The sequence below is a fragment of the Vombatus ursinus genome, unplaced genomic scaffold (genome assembly GCF_900497805.2).
Source record: "Vombatus ursinus unplaced genomic scaffold, bare-nosed wombat genome assembly UNPS02014786.1, whole genome shotgun sequence".
NCBI classification, from domain to species: Eukaryota; Metazoa; Chordata; class Mammalia; order Diprotodontia; family Vombatidae; genus Vombatus; species Vombatus ursinus.
Genome location: NW_020954564.1, coordinates 22793596 through 22815736, shown reverse-complemented (window position 1 = coordinate 22815736; position 22141 = coordinate 22793596). Strand labels below are relative to the sequence as shown.

General features: G+C 42.7%; 1 pseudogene; it reads left to right on the top strand.

Annotated features, from left to right (window-relative positions):
* Window positions 1-225: 225 nt before the first annotated feature.
* Window positions 226-905, top strand: LOC114047213 (annotated as a pseudogene).
* The last annotated feature ends 21236 nt before the right edge of the window (window positions 906-22141 follow it).

The following is a 22141-nucleotide window of genomic DNA, read 5'->3' as shown; positions in this document are numbered from 1 at the left end:
GATAGTGAGCCCAGTTAGAACTGCCTGGATCCAGAAAAGGAGTTACAAAACTCTCCAGGGATTGTTTCTAGAGATCTTGTGGGAGGGTGTAGCAAGATAAGGGACAGGTCAAAAAATGGCATCATGGAGGAGGAAGCAGCTGAGCTGAGCATTAAGGGAAAAGAAGGATTTGAACTGATGGCACAATGAGGAGAGTATGCATATTCGGAATGGAAGACAGACTGAATGAATACATGGCAAGAAAGTGCAGGATGGACGTGTGAGCATCTGTGTGTGCGCGGGGGTGTGCTGGAGCGCGCGTGCGTCCAGCGCGTAATTTGCAGACGCTCCCCGGCCGGCCGGAGAGAACGCCCTTCAGGGCCAGTGCTAGTGGCCAGCACTGGCCGCCCCTTCCCGGTGCGCACCATGCCGAGATGCCCAGCCCGACCTCTACCGCGGCACGTGGGTGCGCTACCTGGGTTATGCCAATGAAGTGGGAGAAGCCTTCAGAGCAATTGTGCCCACTTCCGTGGTGTGGCAGAGTTACGGGGTGGCCAGCTCCTATGTGGTGGCTGACGCTGTGGACAAGGGCAAGAAGACCGGAGCTGCCCTGAGCCAAGAGTCGGGCAGGACCACCAAGATGGCGGTGGCCGTGATGGATACATTTGTCTGGCAGGCGCTGGCTTCTGTGGCCATCCCGGGCTTCACCAGCCACAGTCTGTGCACTGATTCTCTCCACATCCTCAGCAGAGCCACCAGCTGGCCCCTGGCTGCCCGCAAGTGGACGACCACAGCCCTGGGCCTGATGGCCATACCTGTCATCATTCACCCCATCGACAGGTCAGTGGATTTCCTGATGGACTCCAGCCTACGTAAATTCCACCCTTCTCAGGAGAAGCCCAGCTTCGCTTGACGCCTCCAGCCCTGCCTTGAATGCCTAGCTTTGCCCACATGCCAACTGATGCCCCATCCTCCTGGGAACCTCCAAAGTGGGGGCCTGGGGACCTGAAATCATTGGAGCTCAGATCATCTTGTCCAACCCCTCATTCAATAGAGGAGGAGAATGATGGCCAGAGTGGAGGGAAGCACATTCCCTAGGTTATACTGTGAAGTCAGTGGTAGAACCAGTTCCTGGGACTGCTGGGTTGTGGTTTCTCTCACCCCCCCCCCCCCCAAATAACACTGTATAAGAAGCATCACCCTCTCCCCACCCCACTCTGCCCTATTTCTTTAGCATTTACAAAGTGCTTTCCCTCCCAACAACTCTGAGGAGGACTTAGTGCCAGTATTGTTAGCCCCATTCGATGGATGAGGAAACTGAGGCTCAGGGAGGGAAAACGATTTGCCCAAAGTTGCTCAGGGAGAATTGTGGGAGCATGCAATGCCAGTCAGATGGGGTGATGGTCTCTCTGGAAGCAGGGAGGTGGGGAAGCCCAGGATACTGTGACCTAATCGTGGAGAGCTGGGAAGACCCCTCCCTCCCACGTCCCTGTCCTGGGGAAGGCTGCCCAGACGAGGGCCTGGTGAGTAGCCCTGCAGGACTTTGGGTGGCCGGCTTCTGGAGGTGCTCAATAAACACAATTCACGTCCAGCAAAAAAAAAGGGGGGGGGGGCAGAATGAGTCTTGGTAATATCTATCAGTCCATTTTGTCTACAAAGTAGACCATATGAATTGGAATTATTGTGAAATAATAGAAGAAATAACCAATAGAACAGAATAGAAAATAATAATAGAATAGAAATAATAAAAGAAATAGAAAAGTGGGTTGCATGGAGGCAGATTGTAGAGGGTCATATAAATGCTAAAGAATTTGTGTTTTAGGGGCAGCTAGGTGGCACAGTAGAAAGAGCACCGGTCCTGAAGTAAGGAGGACCTGAGTTCAAATCCAGACTCAGACCAAATACTTGACACTTAATAGCTGTGTGACCCTGGGCAAGTCACTTAACCCCAATTGCCTAAAAAATTTAAAAAAAAAAAGAATTTGTGTTTTATTTTATGGGTATTTGGGAGCCACTGGAGGCTTTTGAGCAGGGTAGTCATGGTTCATTAGGTGTCAGGAAAAGAGATAAGACTCCTCTTCAGGTTGCTCATCTCACATCTTCCTATTCATCAAAGCTAATGCAGAAACATTTGTTCCCATATAGTCACGTATAGTGAATTGGGATGATTACCAGAGACCTTGAACTTTACCCCTGGCAGATAAACAGTGATTCACAAAAGGTGGGGAAGGAAAATTTGAAAAAGGAGAAGCAGAGCCCAGTCCAACCAAAACTCTCACCCACCCCACCCTACCCTCACCAGCCCCCTCACCCCCACAAATAAAGCTGATACTAAAAAACAAAGACCTAAATTTCACATACATATCATCAGTTCATGGAAACCTATTGTGATAACAAAAATCAAGGTGATATCTATTTCCTAGCTACCTGACTAGATATTACAGTGGATAGAGCAGCTGAGCCTGGAATTGGGAAGACCTAAGTTCAAATCCAGCTTCAGACATTTCCTAAATATGACCCTGGGCAATTCATTTAACTTCTGTCTGCCTCAGTTTCCTGAACTGTAAAATGGAGATAATAATGCCACCTATCTTACAGGGTTGTTGTGAGGATCACATGAAATGTTTGTAAAGCACTTAGAACAGTGTTTGGCACATGATAGGCCCTTAATAAATGCTTATTCGCTTCCCGTTATTCCATTTCCTGCACCAGACCCCCTCAGGCTGGCCTTTTATAATTTTTTCCTCTATTCTGAGCTGTCCTTGATATTCAGATTAACCTGATTTCAATGGAATATCAATGCAGTGGGGGGGGGTGCAGCTAACAACACTGACCCTAGGTTAGCACCATTCCCTCCAGGGACAGCTCAGGTTTCAGAACAATCTGGAGTACCCCATTCTTTCTTTTATCTTTTTTTTTTTTTTTGCTTTTTCGTGAGGCGATCGGGGTTAAGTGACTTGCCCAGGGTCACGCAGCTAGTAAATGCCAAGTGTCTGAAGCTGGATTTGAACTCAGGTTCTCCTGACTCCAAGGTCGGAGCAGTATCCACTGTACTACCTAGCTGCCCCATACCCCATTCTTTCTACATAGTTATTCCCACCTTTTTAATAATATTATTAAAATCCTATCTACCCATGCAAGGTGAAAGTGGTTATCTGAAATTAAAACCTTAACTAGTAATTCTGCTACCAGGCAAACACAAGTAAGATGTGGCTGAAGGCTAGAAGCAAAATCAACTTTTTTGGGGGGGGCAGGGGGATGGAATCTTAGACCTCAGTTTACAAGACCCTTTGGGGGAGAGGTCCCCAGATACCACCCCTTGGGAGTGGGGAATCCAGAGATCCCAGTTCACTGGCCTTTATGAGTAAAAACTGTTACAGATTTTTGATCAGGGCAGTGACCTGTGGTGCCCCTTGGATAGTGATACTTACTTTGTGACAGGTTCTCTAATAAGCTCCGAAATTAAAAACAGAAGCAAAAAAGAAAGACAGCCCCTGCCTTCAAGGAACTTATATCCTAATTAGGGAAGACAACGTGTAAAAGGAAAGTAAAAGAAAAGGGTAGAGAGTGGGGAAGTACCTGAATGGAGCATGGTGGAGAAACAAGGGGGCACAATCAGGAGCTGAGTCCAGAGAAGAGTGAAGAGGAAAATGTGGCTGACCTGAAGGCTCTTCCTTAAAAATGAAGATTCTGGGAGAAAACCACTATTCAGAGGAAGGCACTGCAGGAGCAGAGAGATCTTCCAGCATTAGAGTAAGGTCAGATCAGGGAAAAAACACAACTTTGGAAATGTAGACGGGGGATAAGAAGCACTCCATCTGGTAGTTTCCTATGTTAATTCATTATTTTTGCTAACTAGGTGCTAAGTGCTGTCATTTCTGCTTCCTGATAAAATGAAAATGTTGTCGGGCAGCTTCTAAATCAAGAATTCTTAACCTTTTTTTTGTTTGTTATGACCCTGACTCTTGCCCATATTGTCCCATCTTCTGAGTGGTCTGTTCCTAGCAGAAGCCCCACAGTAAGGAGAGTGCTCAGGCCAGCCATGTCTTCCTTGCTCTTCATCAGTCAGTCAATAAACATTTAAGTGCCTACTTCTGCCAGCCACTGTGCTTAGCACTGGGGATACAAAGAAAACCAAAGATAGGCCCTACTCTCCAGGCTCTCACAGGCTAATAGGGGAGACAAAATGCAAATAACTGTGCACGAGATATACACAGGATAAAAGGGGGACTTCTCAGAGGGAAGGCACTCAGATGAAGGAGGACTGTAAAAGGCTTCTTACAGAAGGTGGAATTTTAGCTGGGACTCAGAAGAAGCCAACAAAACCCAGGGGGTAGAGATAAGAAGGGAGAGCATTCAGGCACAGACACCCAGTGAAAATGGACTGAGTGGGAACCACAAAGAAGCCAGTGTCTCTGGATTGCCAAGTACAATCCAGTACAGGAGGAATGGGAGGTGGGGTATAAGGATAAGAAGCCTGGAAAGGTAAGAAGGGGCCTGGTTATGGAAGACTTTAAAAGTCAAACAGAGGATTTAATATTTGATCCTGCAAGCAAAGCCACTGGAATTGATTGAAGTAGGTAGGGATGGTGTGACTTGGTCAGTCCTGAGTTTTAGGAAGACCAGTTTGACAACTGAGTAGGGGGTGGTCTGGCTTTGTGGAGAAACTTGAGAAACTCCACCAAGAGGTTATTTCGATAGTCCAGGCATGAGCCAAGAGGGCCTGCACCAGAGTGGTGGCAGTCACTGGATTCACTTGTGCCCGGATTCTCTTTGTATCAGTCTCAGATCACAAGAGGCCCAGGCCAAAAGCTAATCATATTAGAACTCCAACTATTGCTGAATGTCTGGCTTTCATGAAATCTCCTTCCCTCCCTCTCAGAGTGGCACAAGTAGCCACCCTTTCTCAAAACAGCAGACCTCGCAAGAGGTCCCATGAAATACACCACTGCAGAATTCACATCTGAGATGCCCATTGGTTTGTACTAATTCTGAGCCCTTCCCTTTGTAAGTCGCACTACATCAGTCTCCAGCCATGGCCTCCAATCCAGCAAGTCTCTTACCCCAGTTGGAAAAACATCACATCTGACATTAATGGGAGGTCTGCCAGAGGCACCTCCACTCTGATGATGGTATTTCATTTATATATATATATACATATATATATCCATTCATTCATTCACTTATTTCCCTTTCTTCCTTCCTTTTTTCCTTCCTTCTTTCCGTTCTTTCTTTCTTTCTTTGTTTCTTTTTTTCTCTGTTTCCTTCTTTCTTGCTCAGTTTTACATGGAAAGCACACACAGTCACCTGGCCACCCCGATATTTAAAAAAAATAAAACAAAACAAAAAATCCTTTAGCAAGTACTGGAATCAAAAACAAACCAAGGAACTGGAAGCAAAGGGTCTAATGCTAGGAATCCTCTGATTCTCCTAGCAACTCTTAAGTCCATCAGTGCTGAATTCAAACCCCCCTGAGTAAGCTGGAGGACCCCTGATTGGAATTTGGAGTCTCAAAATAGCACTTCCTGAGTTTGCTAATTTACTCACAGCAGGTCATCAGCTTCATCCTTAGCTTCCCTCTATCCCCCCCAACCCCCTGCAACAAAGCCCTGGCTTCAATAGATAGCCTGTTGGACTGTCTTGGACTTCAAGCTTTATTCTGGAGGGGTGGGAGAAGAGATGAGGAAATCCAACCTGACCTAGCAAAGAAGCAAAGTAGACTGGACTTAGGGGGGAGAGAGAACAGGATGGAGTAGCCTATATTTAGTTTCTATTCAGCCTAAAGGCATTAACCCAAGGAAATCAGAATGGGGGACTTGCCAGGGCAGGATTACCTTATAACAATTCTAGAAATTCCTATATTGTATAAGATTATTCTTGGTTTAATTTTTTTTCCTGAAACTATTTCTTCCCACAGTTGACTCTCTTACAATTACAGCTATCCAAAAGTAAAATGGGCTGCGTCAGGAGATAGCAGCACCCCCCACAACCACTACCACCATCAGGGGTCTTTGAGCAGAAGCTGGCTCATCACTGGGGTATGTTGTAGGGAGAATTCTAGTTCTGGTATGGTTTGGTCTACATGTCCACAGAGGGCCCTGCCAGTTCTGTATGTGTGCAAATGTCCACATGCATACATATACACGCCTGTCTATATATGACTCAGAGAGATCAGCTCAATGGAAAGAACTTTATAATAATTAGAGTCATCCTACAAGGGGATGGATAACCTTGTGAATGAGCTTTTGTCATTAGCCATGTCCAAACCCAAGCTGGATGACCAATTGTAAAAGGGGCTCTGAATAGTATTCCTGTACTAGGTGAAAAGTCCCTTAAGATGCCTTCGTAAGATCTCACATTTCTATAGTATGTTACGGTTTGTAAAATGCTTTCTGAGTGCATTCTGAAAGAATGTTTTCATTCTTTCATGGGATCCTCACAATAAGCCTATGAAGTATGAATGAATGAATGAATGAAAAATCATTTATGTAGTGCCCACTATGCCTCAAGCACTGTCTAAACCAGGGATGGGGAAGTTGTAGCCTTGAGGCCACGTGTGGCCCTCTAGGAACTCAAGTGTGTCCCCTTGGATTCCGCCAAAGGGCCACACTTGAGGACCTAGAGGGCCACACGTGGCCTCAAAGCCACAGGTTCCTCACCCCTGGACTCTAAACACTAACTTTTGAAAAGAAAAACAAAAAACAGTCCTTGCTCCATAAAAAGTTCACATTCTAATTAGGGAATTAGGGGAGATAATGCGTATGGGAAGGATTGGCTTCAAAGCTCATGGAAAGGCCTGGTGGACCTTAGGATGTAGTATCAGGCTAGATTGCAAAGCTATTGTAAGGGCCCTCAGAGGTCATCTAGGATGGTCTTAATAGGTCATCACCTCAGAGCGCTCTTCGGGTACATCAGCAGGTAAAATGATAATTTCCAGGGCTTTCCAAGGCATAGCTCAAGGTCAGATGGTAAGGCCCAGTGGGTCTTAGAGAGCAAGGACAGAATAGATTGTAAAGCCCTCTGGTCCACCATATTACCAGAAGGATTGCAACTGGTTATATATAAGCAGGTGAGTAACAATATCCCTGACCTATGACTTTTAGGAGAAGATGGTAGGCTCAAGAGCCCAGTAGAGTATGAACTCTGGTTCACTTCCTTTGGGGGCCAGCATCCAACTGAGAAGGAAATGTTTAGCACCTTGTGAGAACTGAGCATTGGCAGTGGGGGCAAAAATGGAGAAGAGCTCCCCACAGCCTACTCCTACTATGCCATCATGCCACCTAAGTAAGTAATATTCTTATCCCCATATTATGGAAAGGGAAACTGAGGCTCCAAGAGAGTAAATGATTTGCCTAGGTATGACCCAGTAAAAGTCAGCTTAACTTGTAAGGCCCAAGTCTCATGGATTACCACCACCATCACCTAACCTTTTGCTTGCATGGTGGCACAGTTAGAGCTAAGTTTCCTGGTCCCAACCCCTTGTTCCTCATTTCTTATTGGGCAATTCAGAAAATACCTTCATCTCCATGGTCCAGGTTACCCCGCTCACTACTTTATGACAGGGTGGTCTCCAATTAGTGTCCTGTTAATTTTATCTAAAGCTCTCTATAAGTTTGAGGTCTGAGGGACTATGAGATTTCAACCTGGTTACAGTCAGAAGCCACCCTAATGTGTGCTGCTCTTGGATTGAGGGTCCCTAGAGGTCACACGCCAGGTCTGTTCCCTGTGTTCTAATCCCAATTCTGTTGCTATTATACATAATGCCACTTCATGGCACAGTGGTTAGAGAGTCAGGAAAACCTGGCTTCAGATCCTACCTCAGACACGTACTAGCTCTGTAAGTGTGGGGAAGTTTATGACTTCTCTGAGCCTCCATTTCTTCATCTGTAAAGTGGAATAATAGTAAGACCTGCCTTCTTCAGTTTCTATGAGGATCAAATGAGATTATTTATTAAAAAGTGTTTTGCAAACCTTAAAACACTACATAAATGTCTGTAGTTATGATAGGTCCTCAAGATTTACAAGGAGTGGAAGCAACATGGGGTAGAGGTAAGAGACTCATGGTGGAATCAGGGAAGAACTGAGTTTGAGTCCTGTCTCTGATACAATGGAATGTGTCAATAAACTCCTAATATTTCAACTCCTTCTATCAATGAAATCACAGGTCTAGGCAAAAAAAAAACAAAAACAAAAACAAAAACAAAAAAAAACAAAAGGCAGAGGGAAAAGTGATTTATAGAGTACTCATTACACAGAAGTTCTTGAGAGAAAGCATTATTATACCCATTCTACAGATGAGGAAATTTACTAACAAGTAACAGGGCGAAGATTCAAACTTGAGTCTTCTGAGTCCTGAATGAGTACCCTTTTTATTGTACTACATAGCTTGGCACATTAGTGGTGTGACCTTGGGGTAGTCATTCCCCCCACTCCAGACATCAGTTTCCCCCTTTCTAAAATGAAGGTGTTGGACCTGTCTTTAAGGTCCCTCCCTTTTCTAATTTGTGGGCAGTTTGTGGAATAATGGATAGAGTACTGGGTCTGGAGTCAGGAAGATTCATCTTCCTGAGTTCAAATCTGACCTCAGACACTTCCTATCAGTATGACCCCGGGCAAGTCATTTAACCCTGTTTGCCTCAGTTTCTCATCCATAAAATGAGTTGAAGAAAGAAATGCCAAACCACTCCAGTGTCTTTGCCAAGAAAACCCCAAATAGGGTGACGAAGAGTCTGAAACAGCTGAACAACAACAAACTTTTCTAATAGTCTACACAGTACTCTATACCCAGTTTCACACTAGAGCTGCCCTGCTGTGGTAGGTCCCTAGCTCACAGCCAGCCAGGTGCTTTCATTCACCTGCACACAGCAGCTGGAATACTCCCAGGTCACCAGGATGCTGAGTAAAATTAGAAAGCCTCAGTGCATTTTCCTCTGAGAAAAATGGCCAAGTGTTGCTTACCACCACTACCACCCCCTCACAGACTGCCAGGAGAATGGCCTGATCCCACCTCAGCTCCAACATAGGGGCTTTCATTCAGTTCTCAGGTTTTCCCCTGGTCACAGCTTAAAGAGACACAGAGAACAGCAGGTCTGGCCCAGAGACTGACTCTACTCTTGGAAACCCCATGCAAGAGAGCCGGGGTCATCTCTCTGGGAAGGGGCTTTTTTTCTCCCTTAATTTGCTGTTTATTGTGATACCTTCACTCTGAGACATATCAGCTGACACCAGGTGACCTCTGTGCTCTTTAAGTAACAAGCTGAAAAGGAGGCTGAACGCAGGAGGCACACACGAGGAGATAAACCAGTCAGCTAAAGCCTGTGCCATCTAATTCCCCTCTAATGCAGTCAAGCCCAATTCAAGCAAGTTTTGATCCACAAAACCTCTAGAGGCTTCCAGCCCTGATCATGGAGAGCTCCTGGCTGACAGAGGAAAAGCCAGGCAGGATGAGTTCCCTGCCACTGTCTTCAAGGGATGGGAAAACCCCCACTGCACCTCCACCACCACCCCGGTTCCAGTCCTCAAAACCTCACACTAGGATACAAATCAAAGCTGGGAATTCTGACTATCATTGACAGAGATGATCAGCTCCATTGCTTTACACGTGGTCCCAGTCTCAAGGTCTGCCCTTTTGGGGAAGGAACACTGACATGTAAGAGCAGAAGTACTGGACATGGATTTAGGAAACTGGACTTCAGGCCCACCTCTAATATTTCTTATGTGTGACCATAGCTAAGTCACTCAGATTTCTCTGAGCCTCAGTTTCCTCATTTGGAAAATGGTAGTAACAATACTTTTACTACCTTCTTGGCAAAGTTGTCCTGAGGAAAGTGTTTTGTAATCCCTTTGACAGTAGGGATTGTTTCATTCTTCGTTATTTGTGGAGGGGGGTAGTGTCTACACACACAGAGCTATACTTCCTGGCTCATAGTATACACTTAATAAATAATTATTAATCAAGTGATTACAAAGCTTAGAGCATGATAGATAGACAAATTATTCCCATTCCTCAAGCAGAGCAGAGGGAAGCCCGAGGACCCTGGTCTCAACCATCTGACCAAGGGAGTGAAGTCCCACTGAGCTCTCAAGGGGGTCCTGGGTTAGAATACCCTTGGAGGAAGTCCTTGGATTTCATCAGTGGCCATAGGGCCTAGAGCTTTGTTTGCTTTTTGGTAGAACATCTATTTCTATGTAACTTCTACTGGCCTTAGACAAGAATAGCATTTAGTCAGCATGTGGCAGACAGCATGGTATTGCAGAAAGGGACTCTACCTTCACTATCACCAAGGAGATGTGGGTTTGAATCCCAGCTTTAACACTTACTAGCTGTGTGACCATACAAAACTTATTTGGCTTCTCTGGGCTCAAGTGTCTTCCTCTATAGAATGGGAATAATAATAATAATATTTGTATTAATTACTTTACAGAGCTCTTATGAGGAAAACACTCAGCAAACCTTAAGGCACCATAAACATCCAAGTCTTTGTCATTGAAAAATAATCTCTGGCATGTGTAGAGATCTAGAGTCTCAATGCTTTCATATACATCACCTCATTTGAGCTTCGCAGAAAAACATTCTCTCTCAGGGCAGGTAGGTAGCTCAGTGGATATAGCACCAGCCCTGGAGTCAGTAGGACCTGAGTTCAAATGTGACCTCAAACACATAACACTTACTAGTTGTGTGACTCTGGGCAAGTCGCTTAACCCCAACTACCTCACAAATAAATAAATAAATCTCAATCTTTGAGCATTCAATGAGGCACTGACTATGTGCCAGGCACTGCTGGGCTCTAAGAATACAAAGCCAGTAGTGAAATGGTGCCTGGCCTCAAGGACCTTACATTTTAGCAGGGGATGCAACATGTTCATAAGTAAGTATGTAGCAAACATTTCCAAGGCAAATCCAAGATTACCTGGGTTAGGAGAGGCACTAGCAGCTGGGAGGTATAAGTAGATAGGACTATCCTCATTTCAGAGATGAGGAAATAGACAGGGAGCTTGCATTTCACCCAAGGTAACTAGCAAATGGTAGATGGAGCCAGGAATAGGATCCAGATCTTCTGACTCTAAGGTATCAGCAAGTGTAAAATACACAGTACAGATTGAATATATAGAAACTGAAGGGGTGCAGAAAAAAGAAGCCATCTGTCATCTGCGTTTTCTCTGTGTTCATTCACATCAATATCCCTGTCTTACATCCTAAGTCCCAAAGAGCAGGACCTATCTGAATCATTTTGAATATTGCCCAACACAATACCAGTTAAATTACTAAGATTTCCTTAATAGAGGCCTTGTGAGGGCAGAAGGAAAAGAGGAAAGAGGAGAAAGGGGAAGGGAAGCAAGAAAATGAGGAAGGGAAGGAGGAAAGAAGGAAGGGAAGGAGGGAGGGAAAATGGGAGGGAGAGAGGGAGGATGGGAGGTTGGAAGGAAAGAAGAGAGGAAGGAAGGGAGGAAAGATGGAAGGAAGGAAGCAGGGAAGGAAGGAAGGAAGGAAGGGAGGGAGGGAGGATGGAAGGAAGGAAGGGAGGGAGGGAGACAAGAGGGAGAATTGGAGGGAGGAAGGATGGGAGGAAAGAAGGAATAAAAGGAGGAAGGAAGGGGAGGAGGGAGGGAGGGAGTGACAAAATGCAGGAGCAGAAACAAGGAAACAGCATGGAAAAAGAACTGAACCCTGAGTCAGAGACCAGGGTTCAAATTCCAGTCTATGTCAATGACTAACTATATAACTTTGGGCAAGTCACTTAAACTCTCTGGGCCTCAGTTTCTTCATCTGTAAAATGAGTTGGATTAGATACCTTCTTAGAAGTTATGACCTTAGGTCATTTCCTATTCTAAATCTATAATCACTCAAAGTAAAGAGAAATGCCCCTACTACAATCAGGTTTACACCTCCTCTTTCAAAAGCAAATTCACCTCCCCACCCCCATCCTTTCAAAAATGTCTAACTCCCTTTCTAAAGTTTCCTTTCCAGGACTTCTCAACTCAGTAATAGTCTACACCAGCCCCTCATACCTTCAAGGGAACAGTGGAGCATGAATCACTTCTCTCTGTCAAGTTTATATTTCTTATTTTAAAAAGAGCACTATTCTTCCTGTTATTCTGAGGGGAAAAAAGGGTTAGCTTTTTTTTTTCTTAAACTTAGAAGATGGCTGAATTTTTCAATATATTCATGCAAACGAGATATTTCATCTCATGGATTTTATCCCAGTTCTGTCTATGCACATTTTAAATAAATTAAGATGAAATAAATCCATTTTATTATATTACCCAGTGCCATCTCCATGAAATAATGCCCATATTTGTATTTTCTAAGGAATGTTGACGTGGCTAAAAATGTTGCAGGAAGTGTAATCTTTGAGGATTGCACTGCCAGAAAAAAAATAAATCTCTGCCTTTGTTTAAAGCCCAGAGTGGCACCACTTTTGATTGAAATGACTCGGAAATATCCATCCCCAAAACATTGACGCAGTAAAGTATGCAGGATTGATCACCAATGGCTCAGAAACAAAAGTGGTATGTGTTCCTTTGTTTTCTTAACATCTGTTCACTTCCAAGTGACATAAACCCCACTACAGAAATAAATTACATATGTTCCCCCATTTTTTTAGGGAAAGGAAAAATGCAAATTTACTGTGGCAAACCAAAAGAGTTCTTCAAAGCGTGATGGAAGACCAAAGGTAACCCAGTAATGGCAACCAAACATGAACTCCAATCACCTTGTTCTTCAACTGTAGCCTGACTTGAAAATGCAACAGTAGCCCTTTATCATTTCCTTCATTGCTTTTGAATAAACAATGTGAATTCTGAGAAAACAAACTTTCCCTATCCTGACTCACCTCTGCCTCTTGGAATCCCAAGCTCCCTCCAAGGTTCTGTTCAAGTATCCCTGCCTACCCAAGGCCTTTCCTAACCCCCCCTCCCCCGCCCATTTATGCTCTATCTGCCCACACCCTGGGAGATTACCTTGTATTGACTTTGTATGTGTTTTGTATTTCTTTACCTGTGTTCAAGCTCTTCACACCCATTCTCAGCTCCAGAGCATAAATTCCCTGAGAATAGGGATTTTTTGGGGGGAGGGGTTGGTCTTTGTATCCCCAGCACCAACTAGCTCAGTGACCTGGAGGAGTGTCTCAGCCTCTAGTTGCAGAGAAAGTGATGAGGATTTTACTCATTCTTTTACACCCTGTATTAATGAAAAAAACAGGTCCAGCTCCTATGCGTATCTCGAACATCCAGCACAGTGCCTATGACATCATCATCATCATCATCAATCATCATCATCATCATCATCATCATCATCGCTAACATTTATATAGCACTTACTATATGCCAGGCACTATGCTAAGTGTCTTACAATTATTATCTCATTTGATCCACACAATAACCCTGGGACATAGGTAATATTATTATCCTCATTTTACAGATGAGGAAACTGAGGCAAACAGAGGTTAAGCAACTTGCCCAGGGTCATACAGCTGGTAAGCATACATGGACAGATTCGAATTCGGGTCTTCCTCTATCCACTGTGGCACTCTATCCACTGTACTGACTAGCTGGCATTAAATTGAGTAATACTGCATTCTCTTTCCTCCCAATGAATAATCATAGAAGACCCAAATAGCTTGATTGAGTCAATTGACCCAAAGTACAACCTAGGGATAAAAAGTCAGTAATCAATTTGAAAGGATCATAGGTGTTTTGAGTCATTAAATGAAAGTAGATAAAGCCATACAGGAAATTTTGATTGGTTGAAGATATTCAGCTATATTTTGTGAGGCTATGGATAAAACAGAAAGTCAGTGGTGAAGGTCTCCTGATAGGGCATTGCCCTTGGGGAGGGAGAAGTAACTTTTGCTCCTTCCTCTTTCCTTACTTTTCCCTCTTCACTCCCCCTTCCCCCACCCTTGCCCCTTTACCTTGTGAGTTTCAAGAGGTTGTGAGTTGAGTCATGATTATAAGGTGCATCCTAGGATACCCTCAATGGTCTGTTCAGCAAATTAGAGCATTGGGGTGGCACCCTGAGTGATGCCCACAGAAGCCCTGAAAGATGGGAGGCAGCTCCCAAAGGGTCACCCTTACAGCTGAGGAATTTAGCCCTAAGACCCCACTCCATTGTACCAATACTTAGGACACAGGAAGCAGTGTTTTCTCTGTAACAAGCATGAGAAGATTTAAGGGACAAGCAGAAAGATTTACAAACAAAAATTCTTTCCCCAAGGAAAGGACCACAACAGATCTACGTGAGAGTACCTATGTCATATCTAGGTGAGCTCAAATAACACTCTTCAGTCTTCACTTATTGTAAGATTGGGGAAAGAGGCTCTTTTTCAAGAAGAAAAGAAAAGATTCACTTTTAATAATAGATATTAAATCAAATACATGGAGAAAAAATGCCACTAGACTCCTTGCCACAGACCCGTGATTCACCTTGCGTTGCAAGTGTGAGGATGACAGGCAGCCATGCCCTCTTTTACCTGTTCTCATCTATTAAAGTATAATGGACATTTTTATTATCCCAATAGCACTCCTTTGTCTGAGCCTCCTGGTTGAAGGCACATTGACGTATTTATAACCAGTTAACGATTCTTTGGATCTCTATATTTGCATGATATTCTGGGCTGGCTCCTCCTCCTCACTAGCCTATTAGTGTCAATTAGGCTTAGCATGACAGGCCAACTTTGACAAAAAATGCTGGAGCAGATTTAGCTCCCCAACAAAGATATAACACAGAAGCATTTGGGGTTGATATATGGTTGCATTTAATAAACATTTGTTTGCATATTTTTTATCATGCTAATGAATATAATTACTTTAATTTATGTCATCAAGCTATGATTCCATTTTGATATATATGTCACTTAAACATGTAGCGTTAGCAGTTTGCACAGGCTGGCAAGTTGAAGAAGTGGCTAGACTTCAACCAGATAATACAGCATTATTCCCCAGGCTCATGCATCCTTGGGCTGTTTAACTCAGCCCCTAGATGACTAGTCCATAGGTCCCAGAGGTGATTTAGTGCATAATTCACAAACCAACCTGCCCACAGACTTCTCTGTTTCAACAATGGCACAAGTTACCCAAGGAAGGACTCTTCTTTTATATTTCTTTTCCCATTCTCTAGTACAGTACTAAGCACACGGTACTGTGGGTGTGCAGAATGCTTGTTCACACACTAACACACTTCTGGATGACTTGTGAATTGGTCCAACCATTGTGGATTAAAATATTGAAATTTTTTCATGAAAAGTGACCAAGTTCTTCATAGTCATTGAGCCAGCAACACATTACCGGGTTACACAAATCCCAAGGAGATCAAAGACAGTCAGTCAACTACCATTTCTTAAGTGCTTACTACGGGTGCAAAGTACCTGGGATACAAAGGGAATTCAAAATCACAGTCCATGCCCTCAAGGAATTTGTATTCTAATGAGAGAACAACTTGCAAACAACTATTTAAATACAAGATAAATATAGGTCAGCTAGGCAGCACAGTGGATAGAGTGCTGGGCCTGGAGTCAGGAAGACTCATCTTCCTGAATTCAAATCCAGCCTCAGACATTTATCACCTATGTGACCCTGAACAAGACACTTAACCCCTTTTGCCTCAGTTTCCTCATCTGTAAAATGAGCTAGAGAAGGAAATGGCAAACCAGGCTAATATCTTTGCCAAGGAAACTTGGAGTCACAGAGAGTTGAATACAACTGAAAAATGACTGAACAAATGTAGGGTAAATGAGAGATAATCCCAGGAAAAGGCACTGGATGAGGGAAGGGATGGACAGGGATAGGAAAAAGTCTCTTGTAGAAGGTGGGATTTGAATCAAAGTTCCTATATATACCAGAATATTTGTAGCAGCATTTTTAGTGTTAGCAAAGAACTAGAAAAGAAAAGAAAAAAAAAGGGGCCCATCGATTGAGGAAAAGCTGAACGGATTCTGGGATATGAATGTAATGGAATATTATTGAGCAATAAAAATGACGAATATGAGAAATTCCTGGAAATGTGGGAAGATTGAGAAGAACTAATGCAAAAATAAATAAAGGTAGAAGAATGGTACATGCAATAACTACAACAAAACAGAGGAGAAGATCACTAAAAGAAAGTTGGACTCTTAGGAAATGAAAAGCTAATAATGGTTCCCAATAATGAAACATGCTTACACTGGAGCCATTCTAACCAGTTTGGATAGCCTATTGTTAAATTTTCAGTATGAATATTTATACTCCAGTAATCAGCAAATGCTACAAATAATGGCTTAGTTTATTGTTTATTGATTGTCTAGACTTCAGAACATGATGGGAAAATGTTAATAATGTAGATTAAACTTAAATGTATGTTCTGCACATAATTTCATACATAAATATGTATACACATAAATTAAATAAAATAATTTGTTTAAAAATAAATATATAAAATATTACATATGTGTGTATATATACACACACATACACAGATAGATCAATAGATAGGTAGGTAGAAAGATAGATAAATAGAGTATGGCATGTTTAGGGAGGACTAGCACCTCTAGTATGAGGGCTGCTCATTCACCTTTGGTGTCTACCTCCCATCCAACTCTCACTGGTAGCTCCAAGAAGATATAACATGCACAATAGCCACACCCTGGTAAAAATCATCTCAGCAGACAGGCTAAACAGGTTGAGGGTAACTGATAGGCTTCAAACCCATTGGTGAGTTAGGGGGATGTGTACTCCAAGCATATGAAGCCTTTCCCTGGCAGAATCAGCAGATGAGAACAGTTTGTTCCAACAGACATGAAGGCAGCTGAAGTAGGTGCTGTGGAGCACTTAGAGCTTGGTCACGCATCGAAGATACCAAGGTCATCCACTGCATCCCCCGCCATCACCAGTCGTCTTGATTTTTATCTTGCCACTGGACTTTAATGACACTAGAAGAGAGAGTGATGCTGATGACTTTGTACAACTCTGCCTTACTTAAATCTGATTTAAGCACAAGTCAAAATAATACCTTCATGATGTCATTGGTCCTCCTCAAAAACCAAGGACAAACATCATCTATATGCATGTGTGTGTATATATGTTTATATGCATGTGGATGTGGATAGATATTCTGAGAGCCGGTTGTTAAACTTTTGCCAGCATACCCCTGCAGACCAGCATCTTCCAGGCAGAGAGAGAGAGGTGTCTAATTGTGAAAACATTGCCCACCTCGTCAGACATGATCATTGACTCAGTTGTTTTTGCTTCACTATTTTTCTTTGTTATATGGGAGGTTCAGTTCCAGGAAAGGGGAATAGCTGGAAAATACTGATATAAATACAAAAGGCATCAACATACTTTATTTTTAATGCTTGTTGACTTGATTTGACCCACGAGGGAAGAATGGCTACTTCTGTTTGTAGGCAAAGAATTCAAGATAGAAATTAGGGTTCATTGCTACATAGAAATTGTGACTCTCCTTATGCAGGTGGTTATTGGGAAGATTGGTGACTCATGGTGTACCAAAGATTTGATTCGGGCTTAAGGTCTGAATAGAATAATAATCCCTGGGCCACTTTTCCCACATGAATAGATTCAGCCAGAGGGATCTAACCACACATTGCCAACCCTTTTATTCAGAAATATGTCAAGATTCATGGTCACACATGGGAGGGCACTTAAGATGTGATGGTGATTAGTATCACACTATTATTTCGGAGCATCAAATTCCTGCATAGCAAGAAACCTATATATTTTTTAAGTCATATAAATTAGCACAGACCCATAAACTCAAGAGCCCTAAAGACATTAAGCTAAATGAAATCAGGCACAAAAGAATAGTAATAAGAATTGAAAACACAACTCAAAGCCCAGTACTTTGCAAACATAGTAAGTACTTAATAAATGGTTGCTTAGCAAATGAATCAATGAACAAATGAATGAAAGAACTGAGGTAAATCTTCTAGGGCTACACTCCCCAGTCCTCAATCCATGACCTCAGAAAGTTGCATTGGCCTAATCAATTTTATCTCACTCTGCCTCTTTAGACTCGGTTTCCTTACTGAGTGCCAAGTATTGTGCTTAATAAAAACAGACTGTGATTCATTGCTGGGGGGAAATGGGTCACTAGCCTTCTCCAATCAGCCCAGCCCTTGTGATCTACCTAGAACTGAGGGGCAAAACTAACATAATTAGGAGAAAGGGTGCTAGGTGACCTCACTGAAAGCAGTTTCCTCAGTACAATTTTATTTATTCAGCTCCCTATTATTTGAGGTTTGGGTTTTTTGGGGGGGGTTGTTGTTCTTTTGTTTTTAGGAAATAAAGCTCTGGGAATACTTGCTCTATCTACTGTGTGGTATGATAAGAATTAGCACCTAAAATGGGATTTTCACCATCATTCCTAAATATAAATATTTGTTGAGTTGAATTTCAAGATTCTGTTGTTAAACCATATAGAATAAATGCCTAGGCTAAGATTAAACATAGCCCACATGACCCTTACCCAGCAGCAATCAAAGGACCAAGCCCTGGGGCCACTGACAAAACCAAAGGACTTTTTCTGGAGTCCTCATCCAGGGCATTCATGAGAGCTCCATGGGACCTTCACACTGGCCAAGTGTTTTCACTGCTGCCCCTTTAGACTTCACTGTGGAAAGCCCTGAGAAATAGGAATGGAGGTAGAGAGCCTAAGTCCGTGAAACTCAGAGCCTCTATAAAAGCATGAGGTTGGACTATGAGTTCTCTAGCCCCCCTCCCACTGAGGTCTTCTATGAACCTCTGTCACTAACTGTGTGGCCTTGGACAATTAAAAAACACAAAGAAATTTAGTATTGGAAGTGACCTTGGAGGTCATCTACTCTAGCACTTCTTAAGAAGCCCTGAAGTCCAACCCCTACCTGTGTTTTAGTTTCTTCATTTTCTAAAATATGATTTCTTTTAAAAAAATAACTTTTTGGGACTATCCTGAGCATCAAGTAAACACATTTAAAAGATTAATATGCTTTGTAAAAATTCCAGGCATTTTACTATGTGGCACATTTTTAAGAAAAAGCATATACAGTGATTTACACACATATCTCCTTTGATCCTCACATTAACCAGATGTGGCAGATGCTATCCCCATTTTGCATATTAGGAAACAAAGGTAAAGAAGAATCAAGTGATTTGCTCAAGGTCATGGAGCTAATAATTGTTTGAGGTCGAATTCAAACCCAGTTCTTCCTGATGCTAAAACGAGCTCTTTTTCAACAATACTGTACTGCTATGCCTCTCTGGAGGCATCTATTACACCCAAGGCACAATGCTGGATGCTAAGGATACCAAGATAAAAAAAAATGGCCCTCATCCTCAATGAGCTTACATTCTAGAGGGGATAGAAGAAAGGGGAAATGCAACTCAAACACAGACAAATAAATATAAGATAGTTTGACAAGAGAAAGAGCAGTAATTATTATCATTATTATTACTAAACACACAGTCTATTTTCCAGACTTGACAAGCCCAGTCTTAAGGCTTGAATTTCCTTCTGAATCCTAGTGTTGTCACTGAATTACAAAGATATCAGCTGAAAAGGGAAGATAAGCTACCCTTTTGGAGAGCAGAGCCTTTGGCAAACCAGTCATTCTGGAGAAGCCTGGCTGAGGCCCTAAAGAGCAGGGTGCCCCAAGTGCTTTAGAGCAGAGATAAAACGGATGCATAGGCTGTGGTTGATTAGATCGGGCCTGTCCACCAGCCAGCCACTAGGATCACTGTGTCTTCCTTCCACTCTCAGAATGATTCCCTCACAGCAGAGAAAGGGGCTGAAACAGCGGCATCTTTCAGCTTATTATCATTGCTAGACTTTTACATCAATTGCATTACAGCACAGGCTTCCATTAATGGGTTATTATATCACTGGCAAAACAGAGAAAAAGGAACCCATTCTAAAATTCTGAAATGAAAAGTGAAAGTGTCAGTTGCAGAATGTGAGTACATAGCAACCGTGGAGTTTACCACTTTATTAAAATTGTGATTGTTCATATAAAGACTCAACCAGGTCACATATTAATAATTATCACTGACAATCTTTAACATCAGACTAAGCCCACAAGTGAAGCAATATTACATCTCTCGATCTCATTTATCTGTACTGCTTATGGCCCCTTTGTGGTCAGCATGCTGTGAGCTTCGTGGACATTTAATTATGAACACATCATAAATGTGGCTGACAAGGCAGAAGCAGAGCTCAGATGCTCCTGGGAAGAAGGAAACATTGCTGAAACTACTTAGACTTGCTGCACTTTCATTGCGGGTACAATCAACAATGTACTGAGTTACCGTGCTGGTAAAATTCCATTCTGCCCTCCCTCTTCCATCCCCAGCTCTTCATCTATCTGTTTGCCCCTTTCCCCTATCCAGGGGAAGTCAGCAGAAGATCAGACCAGTGTAAGAAAACTCCCAAGTCATAATCTTGCCCCCTAGGCCATAGACCCAAGTAAGAGTTTTCTCAAAACCAAAGGCCAAGAACAAGTTCCTTCATAATTACCTTTTGACTCAGACTGTTGTCTTGGTGTTTTTATTAAATACAGCGTGTACTCATCTGTGGTGTCTATCTTTTCTTTTTCTTTCTTTATTTTTTCTACTTTTAAAAATTTTGAGTTCTAAATTCTCTTCCTCCCTCCAGTCCCTCCCATGCCCTTTGATAAGGCAAGCAATAATACACCTATTATGCATGTAAAGTCTCATCCATGATTTCTAAAAGCCCTCATGGAAGGACTTTTAGTTTGTGCAGCAACAGAAATACCCCCCAAATGGATCAGATTTTCAAAAAAAAAAAATGCCAGCAGAAAAAAAATCAGCTTTTCAGACCTACGAGCACTCAGATCCATCTCTTCATTACTAAAGATGGAAATGTTTGCATGCACACCCCATCAAAATCATCTCACCTCCTTCCCCCTAGAAAAGAATCATCAACAATCAGATGGTTCAAAAAGAAAGCAAATGACCAAAAATGGGAAACTGGGGGGGGGGATATTTCATTTTTTTCCAATTAGAATCTATTTTGATGTGATAGTAAATGCTTTAGCAACACTAATAATGAAACCTCCTCTCGGAGTGAGAATGGATGTGCATGCAAAGACCTAACCAGTGTCATGTTTCAAAGCAACTGTCCTCTGTAGTGCTGAGGTCCATATTTCTATACCTCCCCAACAGACTAGAAATAGGAAAGACAAAGCATATAATAAAGGCAAACACAATGAAAGAGCTCTGAAGAGAAAGCTGAAAAGTAGCTATCATGTTGGCAGATAAATTCTACACACAATTATTCATTCCTAGCCTCTTGACATGTAGATTAATGAGTTTGATAACCCAGGCTTCTAAGAAGTAGATTCAACTCTGTTTCTCACCCGCTCTCCTCCTTTCCTAACTACCAACAACACTACAGTCTATTGAGAAAAAAACAAATCGATGCATTTGCACTGGTCATCAACATTTTTTTTTTTTTTTTTGCAATTGAAGTCCTATGTCAAAATATGATTCTTACACTGGGACCAGGCTCTCTTTTTCTGGCTCCATCAGGAATGCACAAGGGATCATGTGGTCATTGGAGGGAGGAGTTTTGCTTCAACAATTTGCTTTCCCACTAAGTTCAAAGTGGCTGAATATCCGAGGCAGAGCCCATCAGCCGCTGGCCTCCTGACGCTGTCTGTTCCTGGACTCCCTCAGCAGTGGGTTGTGTACATAAAATTTCCTAGTTCTGCCCTAGGGCCGAGTGACCTTTTGTCGACACTTTGGTTAATGTTCACTGATCAAAGTATATTTTAAGGCAAATTTCGGATCAGATTCCAGCCATGATGACTTTACTACAGGTTGTGTCTGCCTCAAACTGGTAGATGCTCCAAAATACACTCTCCAAGTAAGAAGGGGGGGGCACAAAGAGAGGGGGAAATAGGCAGGGAAGGTGAAGGCTAATGGTTCACAGATTTATTCTGTGTTAAGGCAACTTGGCGCAGGAGATATGTTTCATTCTCGATTGGTGAACAGCTTTAAGCTTTTTTTTCCATCCCGAATGTTATGAGCCCAAATTCTCTTGAGTACCAATAAGCCTATCCACCACTTAGGATTTATCAGCATGGTTTGCTATAGCTGTGGCTGTAGCATTGGGCGTAGGCGTGAGGAGAGAATGGGAGGCAGGAGTCAGTATATGTCCTCTTAGTTAAGGAAGCTA